This window comes from Ambystoma mexicanum, chromosome 2p (assembly GCF_040938575.1).
Source record: "Ambystoma mexicanum isolate Mex_15411 chromosome 2p, UKY_AmexF1_1, whole genome shotgun sequence".
NCBI lineage: Eukaryota > Metazoa > Chordata > Amphibia > Caudata > Ambystomatidae > Ambystoma > Ambystoma mexicanum.
Window position 1 is genome coordinate 223,774,923 of NC_090923.1, and position 16,838 is coordinate 223,791,760.

The window sequence follows — 16,838 nt, forward strand, 5'->3', positions numbered from 1 at the left end:
AGAGCAAATAATATACGGTTAGAATACGCCAATTGGTATCTAACTGTCCCAAACTTTACAAATATCCAAATAAGAGCAAAAAATAGTTAGAATAAGTCAATTGGTATCTAACTGTCCCAAAATTTAGAAATATCCAAATAGATAAAGCAATACCACGAAATTATATAAAAAAATAAACAGTTAGAATACGCCTACTGGTATCTAACTACTCCAAAATTTTACAATATCCAAACAAATACCTAATATCTTACTGCTCCCAAAAACTGGAACAATCCAATGTATAAAGCATTAGCCAGAAACAACAAGTAAACACTGAAAACAAACAAACAAATAAACTGTAGCATAACAGAAAAAGGTTTTTTTTAATCCAACATGGATTTTACTTCTCCAACAGATCCAATGATTTTAGCAACAAACACAGAAACTGAGAAAATTGCACAGTACTCTGGTTTGTCATCTACTAAATATGAGGGTCAAAAAAAAGAAAAAAATTGTGATTGTACAATGTAATAAGTCTTTATAAAATACTAATACTAACATGCTATTTTCTTTTATCACAGAAATGAACAAGAAAAACATGGACTCCTGTTACCAAACCAAATAGTAAGTATAACATGATAAATACAACCATCGCAGCATATCACACACATACTGGCTTATAACATTGTTCATTATAAATTTGTTTTTGACCCAAAGTTATAAGCCACTATGAGTGTGATATGCTGCGGTGGTTGTGGCCAGGGCATAGACTCTTGGGTGCATGGCATATGAGTGTGATATGCTGCGGTGGTTGTGGCCAGGGCATAGAGTCTTGGGTGCATAGCCAAATGGCCATGCACCCAACATTCTACACCCTGGCCACAACCACCGCAGCATATCACACCCATAGATTCAAGCATTTCAACCATTTTAATGTCCGCGTACACAAGGAAGTTCCTAGAACACATTCAACTTGACAGAGGACGATACGGACAGCGTCATCGGGACACCCCTATTTTCTTTATGTACGAACATTTCAGGACACCGCGAGTGTTCTTAGAACACTTTCAGCTTGACAAAGAACAATACAGACAACGTCTTCAGGACACCCCCTGCGAACATTCCAGGACCCCACGCGTCTTCTTAGAACACTTTCAACTTGACACCGAATCCATTCTGTTTATTTACGAACATTTCAGAACAGCTGTGTTGTCCGCAGACAAATCGAACACAACAAAAGCGTCTAGCACATAAAAAAATACAACATTGCACCTATCTCATACTCTCCCACCCTCCCCAAACACTCTTACACACCAATACACTCCACTAAATACAATTTTTAAACCAAGTTTCACCACGCTGTCCACGGTCGTCCGCGAATGCAAGATGGCGGGCGCCACCAAAAATCTGACGTGCTCCATGCCCCACGCCGTCCAATCAGCGAACACGTTGGATGTCCGTGGACATCGTGCAAGCCGCTCGGCCAATCAGGGCACTGTCCGCGGAGCGAACAGGGAAGTCCGTCTGCGAAGCGAACAGAGATATCACTAATTTATTTGTCTTACATTTTGGTCATTTTAAAAAAACTACTGGAAGGATTTACACCAAATTTGCAAAAGCACGCTTTCGGGACCAAGCCCCCTCTCCTGCCGCAAATTTGGTGCAAATCCGTCCAGCGGTTTGGGCTGTAGGCATGCGCAAAGTTTTTTCCCATTATGTCTATGGGAAAAAACAAAAGTTTTGGGACCCCCCCTATAACTTTGCCCCCCCTGGACCAAACCTCTCCAAACTTTGCAAAATAATTTAGAGTGGGCCATATACTTTTTTTTGCAAAGTTTGGTGAGGATTCGTCCAGAGGGAGCGAAGTTATAAGCCACCCAAAAAATGCTCTTCCTATGGAAACACCAATTTAACTATATATGGAAGGGGTGGTAGGAAAAGGGGTAATGTGATGAAACCCAATGTTATGAAAAAAAAGGTTGTCCAAACAAAGTCACCATTGCTATTTTTCTGGGAATACGAGAAAACCAGATCGAAAAACGGACATACAACTGACATGACTACACAGGCACATTATAGATTGCTGGCCCATGCAATCTGATGCCAAAACCTAGTATATGGTTGTTAGGCAGAATCCTATGCCCTTACGGACCACTGCACCGAGTTAAGACTACAAGTGGTAATACAAGTTCACCTTTAGTACAAGTCTGTACTACACAGAAAGAGTGGTAGCCGTGACTGAGCAGCCAGACTTATCTCAAGAGCAAATGAGCAGTAGTAGAGATTACACAAAGGACTACAATTACTGTGACTCAAGCAAAGACTGACTCAAGGTTTCTGGTTAAACAAAAATATAAGTACATTTATTTTTAAACCATCTGTTCACAAAACACTTCACTTCTAGTAAAATAAAACCACACTTCAAATACACTACACACAACCAATTCCCCTTGTGCAGAACGACTCAAGGTAAGTACCTTATGATTTGACAGACCGGTGTTATGAAACAAAAGACGTTACCGGGAATACATATGTGATCACATTTTGACAGTAATGACAGTTCGGTCTTACTAAAGATACGCGTATACGCGGGAAGAAATGTTATCGGGGTAAAAACACACTTAGCACCTGAGTTACCACAAGAGAGTTTGGGGCAAAATCATAGTCAATACTTTTGTCAAGGCAGACAGAATCAGTGAACACTTTCTAACCCAAAGATAAAAGTCAATAGGCCTGCGCCGGTGTTAGGTGGCACAGGGTTCCTGTTGTCGACGATCACACAGTTAGTTAGTTTACGATTCAAGGTTGCCAGGAGTACTTAGATATTGTCAGAAGAGGAGGCAAAAGTTACAAGAGCGAAGGAAGAAAAGGACAATCCTTTAGTGAGGATAAAAGGGTTCACCCTAGTTCCTCGAAGTCGGACACAGTACCTTATTCCTTGAAGAAGCTGGTGCCACGGCAGTTGTTCCTGGTAGTTTCCTGCAGACTCACCGTTCCTGGAGCTTCAGTCGTGGTGACAAGCAGGAGGCTGTCTGGAGCGATCTGCACTACCCAGGGATGAGGCCAGCAGCAGCGACGGTGAATAAAATGTGCGCTCCTTTAAAACAGGAGAGGCTCTTCAGATGGCTATCCGGACCACTACGGCAGGGTGCAGCGATTTCGACCACAAAGGGGATCCTCTGGCTGTGGAAGATGAGCTGGTTGACCCCACCAGGCTCAAGGGAAGAAGACTCCGGACTGGATCTTCTCTGGTCATTGAAGGGTAGATAGCTCTGGACTGCATCAGGGCTTCAACGGGACTCGGGGTTGCAGCAGCTGTCTTCTTCTCCGCTTCTTTTCGGTCGCTTGCAGTTCAAGTGGTGACTCTGACTTCCATCCCAAGAGTCCTTCCTTTCATGCGAAAATCCCCCATTCCCACAGCCTGGATGTCAATCACCCAGTAGGGGGTTGTCCGGCCCGGACAACCACCTCAGCCAATCATGACAAAGTGCGACTCGGGTCTCCATGGAGACCCTGTGCAGGGGGTGACTACACCCCTCCCTCACATTCAGCCCACCTAGACACCCAGGCGCCAAGAGGAGGGCTTCTCTGCAGAAGCCCGCCAAAAGACGGTGAACAAAGAAAGCAAACCTGGTTTGCCACGCAAAGTAAAACACAAGAAGGACTTAAACAAAAAGAAATGGTGACTAAACCCAACCGGAGCCGAAATAAAACGTATTTGGGCAAGCGGGTTTAAGTTCGAGGCTACCTCAATAGCCTGGAACAATAACACATTTACATAATATAATTGCAGTAGAAAAGTTAGGGTAGATACCACTGCCACCAGCCAAGTCTAAATGTTAAAAGAGCAAAACAAAGCTCAGAGAGGCACAGACAAAAAGGGGTAGGAGTCAACCCTTTCCAATACTCCATGTAAGATGGGGTATACTGGGTCTGTAGTTTTAAAGTGACTACATAACATTAATGGCAACTTTACAGGTTTCTGGGTGACAGTAGTCAGCCCCAGAAAAAATTGAGTCAGTGGGAAGTCTCAAAGACAACCCTGTGTCACTGCATGGAAGGTGCTGTGTAACAGACACAAAAACTGGAGCTCATGGAGTGGTGTGGCTGCAGAGCCCAAGATCACACAAAAAGTAGAAATACACAAGGCAAAACACATGTAAGAGTGGGAAAAAACTCACACTCTTACCAGGTGGAAAAAAATAAACCCCAGAAATCCAACAAAACTGCTGAGGGACTCACTAGGTGAGGGAAATTAGCCATAAAGGAGAATTCTCCCTAACAGTGGTATGAGCAGCTGTACTAATGCTGGCAATACCTAGCCAGCTAGAGTTCTTCGGTCCTCTAGCTCCAATTCTCTGCAGGGTGGGAGATCTCTTTCCTCGGCAGGAGCCTCCCTCTGGAATGCCCTCCCTGCCCCCTCAGACTAGCACTAGAACTTCGTAACTTCTGCAAACTTCTCAAGACTTTTCTTTTCTCCTCTTCCTTCCCTCTCCCCCTCCAGTGGTAATGTCCTTCTTCCGCTGTGACAGGTGCTGGTACCTTCTGAGTCATACAGGGGCCAGACAACCCCTGACCAGTTTCTCCCAGCATCCCTACGTGCACTTGCCTTCGGGTACCTTTCTTGGACTAGCCTGCGTCCAGGGGTGGTCAAGTCCTAAAAATGAAAGTGTGGGGACTCATTAACATACCAATTTAATGTGGGGTCACCAGAAATTAGCATGTCAAAGTGCCCTGTGGAAAAAGTAGGGGACCTCTGAAAAAAGTGGGGGGACTCCGTCCACCTGCGTGTACCCTCGACTTGAGGCCTGCCTGCGTCTGGCTCACCCTATCCACCGCACTTGCCCTCCCTTCCACTTCCCCTGGCACTTGCCCTTGTGGCTCCCCTTGCACTTGCTCATCTCCCTGGGCTCCCACCCCTGCACTTACCCCCTCCCACCCTTCTCCATTCAAGCCCTTTTCTCCCCCCTCCACCATCACGTGCACTTATGTCTTTACACTTGCACGGTAAGAATGTCACAAGACCTAGTACGACTATTACTGCTGTTCTTTCCTGTGTCCCCCCGCCCCTATTTTGCCTTGTGGTGCTTGGAAACACTTGTGTATGGGCGCCATATAAATGTCCAATAAATAAATAAATAAAAATAAATATGCTGTGAGTACCTAGCATACAATACCTGGCAAATTGTGGAACAGGGCGTGTGATTTCAGTGGCAGGCACATTATGTCAGTAGCTGAGCATATGATCGAATACCTGGCAAATGTGGAAATACATGACCTGTTATGTGAGTACATGGTCATATGGCAATAACTAGAATACATTAGCAACACTTGGCATGAACTATGAGTACTCGGGCATATCATAGCACTACCTGGAAAATACTGATCATGATAAATGTGGGTTTTGCCAGGGCATTTAATGGCAACACCTGACATATTTATGGAATTATCTGGGCATATAATGCAAAAACTGGCAAATGCTGTTAGAGGCTAGGCATATGATGGACATACCTGTTAATGCATGTGAATGCTAAACATATGAAAGCAATATCTGGCAAATGATGGTGGCACTTAGATATATGATGGCAATAGATTGCCAAATAGTGAAAGTCCTTGCGATTACGATTCAAATACCTGACAAATAGTATGGGTTTCTAAGCATATAATGGACATACCTGGCGGCCAGGGATATATTGTCGCTGTACACATCTATTGCTTAGCCAGTTGCTGTTGTCCATCTGGTTACTCCTCTCTCTGTGTGCCACAACAACATCCCTTATTGCTGCCTCCGATTTAGCGCAGTGTTTCAATACTTTCAAAGTTCTTGGATTCTCTCCTGTTTGGCAGTTTGGGGTGCAGTTGGTATGAGTGCCAACTAGCGCTATGTCTCCTGTATAGCCTTAATCCAGTTCTCGCACGCTGCTGGGACTTGTACCTTTGGATTTTTCCATCATTGTCACCCTTGACCCGCAAGCCCCAGCATGTAAAGTGATGTGGCAAATACTCCATGACATGGTACCGGTGAACTTGATAACGTGGGGCCATCTGTCAAATACGAGTTGATAGCTTATCCCCATCTTGCTCTGCCCTCGCTGTATAATTTTGCATTTGCAGTAAAAGCAGCATAAGGGTAATGCAAAACATTTAAAGTTATTCATACAGATGTTCTTACAGATGAACTGTGTCATGTAGGATCAAGGGAACACATGAGACATGTCGTTCGACACCTCTATTTACGAGTAGTTGGATGAACTCTTACAGGGACTGGGGTCACATTCACAACCAACTCACAAGAGGGATTGATAGAACAAAGGTATAAGAAGGGTAACACAACGTGTTGCAGGAAGGTAACAGTAGGTCAGGCAGTGTTCCGAGCGATTCCCTGACCTCTGGAATCACCATCGAAAGACCATGAAGAAGCTTTTACTAAGGTTATCAGGTTGGGCTAACACAAAAAGTGCTCATCTAAAGGGTCACTTGTCATTTCTGTATTTCCTATTCTAATATACAGGCTATAGCACCCAACTCACTGCTAGGCACCAGCATATAGTCTTAAGAATAAACCACCCTGCATGCTTCCTGACTCCACAAACCCTGGAAGGTAAAGCCAAGCTGTCTTCTTGCCTTCACTGCTTGAGGGGCATAGCTTTGTTATAGATATTCTCCTATTCTGGCCCTGGCTCACCATCAAAGGCAAAGGATGACACTACCAGCAGGTATTTCTTCTTCCTTGCTTAACGTTTTTGCAGGAAGTGTTATTTTCACCCACCGGCCACACAACTCCCACCTGGGAAGATGTCTGTAACATATTTCAATGGCCCTTCTCAATGTCCTGGGCCATGGTAGGAGATATGGCCCTCAGTAGGCTTTCAGCTTCCAGCTTTCTCCCTTCCTCACAGTCTCGTCTCCCCCAGTGTCTAGGATACAGCCCTAAGTAGGTTTTCAGCTTTCTTCCTTCCTTGAGGTCTAGTCTCCACCAGTGCCTAGTATATATCCCTCGGTAGGCTTTCAGCTTTCTACCTTCCTCACGTTCTAGTCTCCACCAGTGTCTAGGATATAGCCCTCAGAAGGAGTTCTCCCTTCCTTGAGGTCTAGTCTCTGCCAGTGTCTAGGATATAGCCCTCAGTAGGCTTTCAGCTTTCTCCCTTCCTCGTGGCCTAGCCTCCACTAGTGTCTAAGATATAGCCCTTGGTGGGCTTTTAGATTTCTCTATTCCTCAGGTGTACACTCAGCCAAAGTCTGCGATTTGCAGCTTTATGTCTTCCTCAGGATCGGGTCTCAGCCAGTGTCTGAGATGTAGCTGTAAGCAAGCGTTCAGATTTATCTCTTCCTCTGGGTCTGGTAACTGTCAGTATCTGTGATGTATCCCTCAGCAGACTTTCAACTTCTTATCCTCCCCAGGCTCTGGTCTCCAGCCAAAGTGTGAAATGTAGCCCTTAGTAGGCTTTCAGGTTTCACCCTTCCTCTGGTGATGGCCCCAACAGGTAGATGAGATACAGCCCTTATCTGAGCCTTCTCTGGGTCTGGTCCCAGTCAGTATCTGGTATGTAAACCTCACGAGGCTTCCCCCTTCTTCTCCTTATCTGGATCTGGTCTCTGCCAGTTTCTGAGATATAGATCTCAGTAGACTTTTATCTTTCTTTCTAGTGGTCTGGCTCTCCCTTAGTAGCTCCTTTTGGCTTGCACCTCCCTCTTGTTTAGTAACCTTTTCAGTGCTTAATTCGTGGGGGTGTTTGCCAGGGCTCAACCCCAGCACTTATTTCTGAGCCCCAGCACTTATTGTCTCAGACTCAGTTTGATTATGATGTGTTTTGGCAACTTTATTTTAACTGTCAGTCAATCGTAGTCACACAACAATCAACAACAGGGTGCACTGTCCATGGCCCCTGCATCCTGGGCTGACTCAGGAACCTGAACCTTTCTGAGCCTGAGGACCCATATGGGCAGGGCAATGCTAGTTGTCCATTTTAATGTATAAAAAGAGTGGAAGGTGACAATGCTGGGGGCTCATGCTGAACGTTCCCACACACTGCTGCAGTCAGCATCCATGACATTGGTGAAGCTACGCTATTACAACAACCAGCAGCACTATGGGAAGATAACATGACAGTTACCATCCGCCAACACAAACACAGGGTAAAGGCCAGGGACAAGCTTAAGGCCGCTTCCAAAGATGAGGGCCTGTTATGAGTGCCAACATATACAATAAGATCTTGATGCAGTGTTTGACATGCACATTCATCACATGAGTACTGGTCTTTCCACCATTTATGTCTCAGTTTACCATAGGAAGAAATAATGTTTGCTCTTCTCTCTGTGGATAAGGGTCAACCTGTTCCACTTGCCAACTATAGTATCAGAGCAAAATCTTAATGCTATGTTTGAAGAAGCGTCTAAACTTGTATCTTATTTCAAGACACAACTAGTAAGCTTTTTTGCATCTATAAATTGCACATCCCCAATGAGGTACTGGAAGTTGCAGTTTTAACACCAAATATGCTGACACTGTGGGGAGCAGCTGTGGCCGGTGGCAACAGTGAGCAGGAAACTGCCTGTCACAATGTGTCAGCGGTGTACTAGAACATATGTGGGCGCTGGCACTTATTTTATTTTTACAAATTAAGTACTGCCCTATCTGACATCTTTACCACAGCAAATTGTAACCTGATAATTAATACCATCTTTAATTTGTACTTCTCTCTTCTTGTCATGTGATTGATTGTGCCCAGCTTAACTGTATTGGATTATTGCTTAGGCTCCTCAGCTCGTTTTGCTCATTTCCTCGCTTTCTGTGACTAACTCTAATGAAGGCTTGCCCAACATCAGATTAGGGGTTAAAGCACCTATCCGCCATCTTGAAGTCAGAAAAAAAGCCTGTTCTTGTGCGCCAGGCTTAATGATTGTTGCCACTAGAAATGTACTGAAGTTTCCATCAGGAGTAAGCTTGATTTACCCACCCTCATGCCAGCTCCAGTGCGTGTAAGGTGATCACAGGTAACACTCTGATTTTCAGTCTGCAAGAAACTTCCTGCTCACAGGTCTGTTTCTGGGCTCTGTGAGAAACCTGAAGGTGTCTCACTCGCTAGTACCCGGGGATCTGTCATCCAGGTGGCCAGGACAAAGCCATCGCTTTTGGATCTAGTTCCTGGGGGTGGACAAGTGCGGGAGGATCACCTGGATGAGGGGTCTTCAGGGAGTGGAAGTAGGATACCGGATGGCGTGACAGTGTATCCCCTTCCTTGTAACACCTTTTCTCCATCCTAAGTAGGATACCTAGGAACTCAACCCACCGCCTCCCTTTCCCGACATGAACACTTTCTCATGGACAGCTCACTGTGAGAGAAAACAGACTAACACCTGAGCCGTATACCTGACATGTCACAACACAATGGTCAGGCAGAGCCAGGCAATTTCTGATCATTACACACACGTGACTTCCATCACACTTCATCACACAGATAAAAGAGGAGCACAAAAGCACCCTCTGAGCAAGGCAAAACACATGAGGAAGCAGCAGTTCCAAGATGGCAGTTCAATACGAGGAGAAAGATGGCAAGGCCAGAGAGGGTTGCAAGGAGGGAACTGCCCATGACCTTTTCAGAGAAAGACAGTTACTTTCATGAGCCCTCGAGAATAAAAACGTAAGACCTGGAATTAAAACTGAAAAAGCCTGCATGGTGTGTCGATAGCCAAAGTGGGTAGGAGCGTTTGCCACTGTGGTACTGTCCTTGGCTCCTACAACAAAGCAGCACCAGTAGATTCAGCACAACCGGTGAGTCAGGGATACTGATACCCGACAGGTCTGTGTCAGAGCCAAGATTGCAAGTGGAAACATTGTATGAAGAAATCTGAAAAGAACAGTGTTTGAGGCTTATGTGACGAGCGACAGGAATAAGATAGAACCGCAGATTAGTGACTTAACTTTTGAAGCCAAGATAGATACCATAAACAGAGTGGTCCAGCGCCAGGTAGGTGCTCATTCGAAGGTCTTTGTTAGGTATCAAACAGAGGTGGCAAATTTGAAAAGGAATTATGAACTAAACCCTGTGCACATTCGAAAGTCTTCGATAGTTAAAACAAACTGAAATTGGTCTGAACCCGACTGAGGGAGACTCATTCCGTAAAAGGAAAGATCTGAGCCCGGCTCAGGGGGATCCGTGGTGAACCATGAGTCACCCGAGAAAGAATATTCTCTGAACATTGTAAAAGGGGATCTGAGCCCGGAAGTAGGGGATCCAAAGTAACGATCATTGTATAAAAGGGATCTGAGTTCGCTGAGGGGGATACAGAGTGAAGAGTGAATCACTGGAATTGAGTACTTGTAAGAGGAAAATAGCTTAATTTGTTTTAGTACATCAGGCCCTCTGAATCAAGAGACATTGATAATTAAAGAGATTTGGGCACAGAAGGCCATGATGCTGGTAATTGAACTGTGTCCTCGTGCCGGAGAAGCCAGAGAGTATGCTACGCTCGAGGGACCTGCCTTGTCCTGTGCTGAAAATGAAGGGAAGGGAGGCAAATGGCCTGAGCATTGGATCTCCAAACATATATGTTGGGTAAACTGGAACATAGCCAGTCGGGGTTGCTGATGTTATTAGATCTTTCGGCAGCTTTCGACTTGCTGGACCATAAACTTTTGCTCAACAGAATGGCTTTGGTGGGTGGACTTTCTAAAAATGCTATTTCTTGGCTTAGATCTTTTTTAGAGGGTCGCCAGTCTCGTGTCCATTGGGGTGACTGCGCTTCTGAGCCACAGATTATCACATGTGGAGTCCCCCAGGGGGCATGTCTCTCCCCCCTGTTGTTCAATATTTACATTCTTCCGTTATGTATTGAGTTAGAATCCCTTGGGATCTTCTTCTGTAACTATGCAGATGACTTTCAACTAGTACTGAATATAACCGGGAACTATGAGGCTGAACAACAAACGGTAGCCGAAGCATACGACATCATAAAACAATGGATGTCAACTAATTGGCTCGGTTTGAATGCTGCTAAAACTGAGCTGATGCTTTTCGGCTCCCAGCATGCCCAATCCAAACTTAGCCAAGACTATAACTGCTTCATGATAGAAGGTGCCAAAATTAAAACTGGGAAGAAAGTTAAGACCCTAGGTACTTATATGGAGGAGAGTGTTGATAGTGAGGCACATGTCACAGCCATCTCTACCAATGCCAACTACCATCTAAAGGTACTTAGACAAGTAGCCCCGTTGATATCGGTAGTAAATCGCATAAAACTCGTAAGAGCAATAATATTGCCTTGCATAGATTATTGCAATGCACTCTTGGGGGGAGCTAACAAGGCTGACATTCAACAGCTACAGAAGGTACAAAATGCAGCTGTCAGAATCATCTTCCAGATGAAAAGCTCAGAACCCACCAGTGCGGCTAGAAGAAAACTTCATTGGCTTCCAGTGGCATCCCGGATCCAAATCAAAATACTTACTATGTGCCACAAGTGTATTTTTGGAAACGCTCCTGCATATTTGAAGGAGAAGATCAACGCTTATCAACCAACAAGAAGCTTACGCTCTTCGGCTGGATCTTTGTTGATCCTACCCCGGATAAAAAGATATCATGGTCTAGGACGAGCCTTTGGTGTCCGAGGCGCGCAAGCCTGGAATTCTCTACCGACACAGATGCGCAAGATTGAGAATCATCTTGTTTTTCGTAAACAGTTGAAGACAATCCTGTTTAAATAGAATAACCTTAGCTCTGCCTTCTGCTACTTCTATCCCTTGGCGCCTGGAAGAAAGAAGAAAAAGAACAGCCTGATATATCATTTTGAACACTTCTTTCTTTTTCTTAACATTATTCCCTACACTATTTGTATTTAGATGTAAAGACTGGCAATAGGTTTTTTAGTAAAGGCCCTTTTATTTTGACGAGACTCCTAGGACTCTCATGTTATTATTTGATGGTCGTAGATTGCTCCCATCTGTAGATTTAGGATTAGTGTTGTATTGTGCTCAGTGCCTTTAGAATGTAGAAGTGTGCTATGTAATCTGGCATTCTAAGCACAGATAGAATGTTATTGTTTCAGGCAGAAGGTGCTGGTGGATGTGTTGGGGGTTTGTCAGCAGTGTATCCTTTACAATAAATCCACACTATAATCCTACCTGTTGGTATGGTCCTGCTTCTCTTCATTGGCGACTAGGTTTGGCCGGTAACAGACACCACCGTCCATCCAACACGCTCCGGCTCACAGCTGTGAAACCAGAGAGGAGCGGTGAACGCCAGCATCCCTGCTGCAGTCTTACAGGCTGTCACCCCTCCTGAGGAAAAAAGATGCAGAGTGGACCACAGCGGGTCACAGCAGCTGACACGCAAACATTGCCATGAAGGAGCAGTGAGTGTGCCTGCTGGCCTGCTAAACAGGGACGGCCAACCATTCAGCGCATCCCCAAGCGAAATGTAGAAGGGAGGGGGTGCGGCCTGCATATCACTGCAACTGAGCCCAGATTTGGCAGCTCGCGTGCCAAGGTTTGGGAGAATACTCACACTCATACGGCCTCAGGCATTGGGTCAGCAGTGCCTTCAAGTCCCATGTGCGCATGCGCTGAAAGGTCCACAGCCGCGTACTACCAAGCGCAGCTCCGTAACAGCGGACGCCATCTAGCACCATGACTAGGTTACTGCTCCTGTAAAGGAGTCTGGTTCCTACGTTCAGAGAGAGGATTAAGATAGCACCTTCCCTGATCAGAAGGCAAATCATTATACATGGCGGAAAGTAAAAAGATACGTATTAAGCTCTCTAATGTGCCCTGTTTATCTTTCCAAGAGGGACAGAAATAAACTAAATACAACAAGGGGGGTGAATCAGAGCCAACACTCCTAGCTCTGTAATCATCACAGTTCCTCCTGGAAAAGTTTTTTTCGGGTGCCATCAGATCTCCATTTGCAGATGGCAATGTCAGGCCTGCCGGGTCCCCCAGTTTTTATGGTGAATCCGTGTCCTGTCAAGATGAAATGGGGTCCCTGGAAAAAGGGTTTCATGCATTATCTGAGAGCTGTAGGTGGCAACACGATATCGGCGGAACGGAAATTGTCTCTCTTGATGCACTTTTTAGGATATGAGGGCCAACGAATCTACGAGACTTTACCAGAGATTTCAGAGTTGGATGAGGAAGGTAGCACCAATGAATTCGATGCAGCCTTGCACAAACTTGTCCTCCATTTTGACGTTAAGACTTGTACAATTCTTGAGAGATATAACTTTGGAGTGAGGGAACCGGAAGTTTAGAACTGGTACTCAATACATAACTCTAATTTATCACAGGTTTTTGTAACTGGGACTAACAGCATAGCTCACATTTTTCCTGGTTCAACCCCCCATTCCACCCTTCCCAGGTCCCACAATTGGCCCCCCGCACCCTCGCCACGCATCTCAGAACTTCCATCATTTGGACCTGTTTGGTGTACAACAAACCCCCCTTCTTTTTCACAATGCCTTTCTTACCATGCACCCAATCACCCACAGCAACCTTCAAGCTTCTCCTACCTGACCTCACATTCGACTTCCTCACCCATTCACATTTCTTCACATCCATCCTCTTCCTCAACTCTTCCTCGACACAGTCGGATTCACGTGCTCTACCCAGCCAGGGAGGCGAAACACGCCATGACATGCTAAACGCGTGACGTTATCATGCACAGTTTATATAAAAGAAAAACAAGATAGCAGCATTCCCGGGAACACGCGGAACACCGCCATCAAGTAAGAAGCACCCAGGAGGTAGGTTTTCACGAACTAGATTGTGCCTATTAGTGACAGAACAAAATGTAGTGCAACAGGATGATGAGCCCCAATGGGGCTCAAATGTATTACATTTCAAGGAATAGAGGTTTTCAGTTGCATAGGATTAGTAATAGGTAGTAATTTATTGTGTTTGGGTTTTTGCAAAGCCCTCCATGTATTTGAATGCAGCCGCGAATCACTTTGCAGGGGTTGACTGACAAGGAGTCATTAAGGCACACCAGTGATGTCTGGGGATGATTGACTGACGTTCGTCCGATTGTCCTATGATCTAACATCCATTAGACCTGGTAAAGGGTGGGCGTTAGAAGCTTCTTGTGTCTCTTGGTAGAAGTGCGTTTACGTCTTTACCGAATTTAAGGACATTTAATTAAAGTCTTCCATCTGCTCGCAATCCAGAGGAAATAGCAATGATTGTGAACAGACATGATCACAAATTACGTATATCTGATTGGGTGGAAGGAAGGTAGGTTCTGGGAGGTTGATTTCAGTCATCTGGAGGGATGAAATGGATGAAAGGCTTCTGTGGTACAAGTACCTTGAATTGAATTATGGGTAAACGATACAGGGCCTCATTATGAGTGTGGCGGTGAAGTAACAACAGTGCCGGTAAGCTTACCGGCACTGCTTTTACCAGACGGCACACTCCGAGTCTGCGTACGGCTGCCGTCCCTCTCGCCAGGTCTGACCTGGAGAGAGGAACGGCACCCGCACACAGACTTTCCGTGAAGCATCAGCACCGTTATTAACGGTGCTGCTGCTTCCCTCATCCCCATTCCCATTGAGTCCTGTGGGACTCAATGGGAATGGGGATTTATATGTTTCCGGCGCCTGACTTTCAGGAACACCGGGGTCGTAATCCCCCAGTGTTCCCATGAAGCCAGGCGCCGGAAAAAACCACAACTGCGGCGGCAGCCTGCCGGTTTTACCGGCACGGCTACTGCTGGAGTTGTAATGAGGCCAACAGTCTTTAAATGTGTCCTTTACTTAATCATGTCACAGATTACATTTGCTGGGCTCAGTTGCACAGCTGCTCAAGAGCAATGATTGGGCAGACCTCCCATATTTTCAAATTCGTTGGGCCTCATTCCGAGTATGGAGGTAGCCATGCCGCTTTTGGCAGCATGGCTACCCCCATACCGGGTACCGGGTCTGGGATTCTGGAATGGGGAAATACTGGGCCATTCTGACCTTGGAGGGCCCGGTATTTCCCCATTCCAGGAACCCGGACCCGGTACATCCCCATTCCCATTTGAGCCCCCATAAGGCTCAATGGGAATGGGGAGGATGCTGACAATGGGTCGGTTAATGACGGGCCCGTTGTTACCATCCTGGTAGCTCGCAGGTGCCGCTAAGGACGCCTGGTTTTACCAGACGTCCTTAGCGGGTCCTGCGAGCAGACCTTGTAATAGGGCGGTAGGGAATAATGGGGCCGGCAGCTCTAACGGCGCTGATATCCCTCTACCGCATTCTTCGTAATGAGGCCCTTTGAGTTCTAACAGCCGGTCAATAGTGCATTAGATTGAGAGTTGCTGACTCGCCCAAATTAATGATTTCACGAGCCTCGTTATGATCTTTGGTAAGACGTAGTCGTGTGCTTATATTTATCAGATTGGCTCTTATCCTTCCACGGGCATCAGCCAGCAGGATGCTCATTTCCAGGTGAAAGTACAGTCGGGAGGAATCCATGGCCTCCAGCGTCTCATTGTTGCACAGCAGTGTGGACATCGGCGTGTGGTTGAACGGGATATCAACATCTGAAAAGGGCTTTTCTTAAGTTTTATGGGAGGCATCACCCATGGAAAAATAATATTTTGTGAATTGGATGATTAAAAAGAAACCAGTGACATAAAGCTATGGCAACAGTCTGCTTTGCGGGTGATATAGGCAGGAGAGGATTTTTGAATACTGATGGGAATGACCCACTCTGCTTTTCTTGCACACCGGCAAAACATATGGTAAAACTGTTTGTGGCAGTGGATGATGAGTCCGGGGGGAGGGGGTGATGGAGCTGCTGGTGTGTTTCCTTAATTGTTCTACAAAAATAAAGACAAGCCATTATCACAGACATCACTCAAGGAAGAGATGGTGAGCTCTGTGTGGATTGGGATGACTGGTTTGACATAAATATGAAACACTTCATTTGATCCATATGCTGCTTTCATTGTATGGTCTTGGAAGTGTGATTTTTAGATATGGCCGCAGAAAGCTTTGCTCTCTTCCATGGAGTCTTAATGAAGATGCATAAAAGAGCGTGACTCTGGGGTCAGCTGCTGGGTCATGCTTAACTAGTGCTTCCTGCTCACCGCTCCATTACAGTAGCGGCCATGTTGTTTAAGCTAATGAGAAGTTTTCTGAATGCTGATTTAAAGTGCTTAGGTTTGATAATCATGTTGCCTGGTACACTGATGATTGTATTACTTTTGTGCTGCTTGTGGAGCGGTCTACATTGGGGAGAGATTTGATGAATGATGTATTCCAGGTGACTTGTACAGTCTAGTAAGTATCACATGTGATTAGTAGGTGGCGCTGCGCAGTATGGCACAAGTAATGAATGCCTAAACATATACAAATATTATTTTGTGATCATATAATGAGCAACTTCGCCCTCCAATTAGCCCAGGCAAAACAGCTGGAAAAAATGTCAATTCCCCAATCAATGTGAAAAGCAGCTTTTGAGTTCATAGGATCCGCCGCTGTTTAAAAGCCCGGGCTACTGCGTATGTTGGGGTAGAGCAGTAGAATGTTGTCTGTGGAGTCTGTGGAGCTCCTTTATTCTAACCTGCCCAGGTACCCATATTTCTTCCACTTTTGTGCTGCTATTTGGTCTGTCTACATTTAGGAGAGATCTGTTGACGCATGCTTTCAACAACATGTTTTGTTTCCGTGCTGCTTGTACAGTCCAGCACAACATGCTGTTAATAGGTGGTGCTCTGTAGTCTGGATCAAGGAATGCATGGCTGGACACTGACAAATATTTTTTGACAGCAAACATGGAGCAACATTGTCCTCCCTCCATTACAGGTTAGAACAGCTAATACACGTCAGGAGGGAGAACTGCAGCACAAAGAATAGGAATGTGACCCAACCCCCTGCCCACC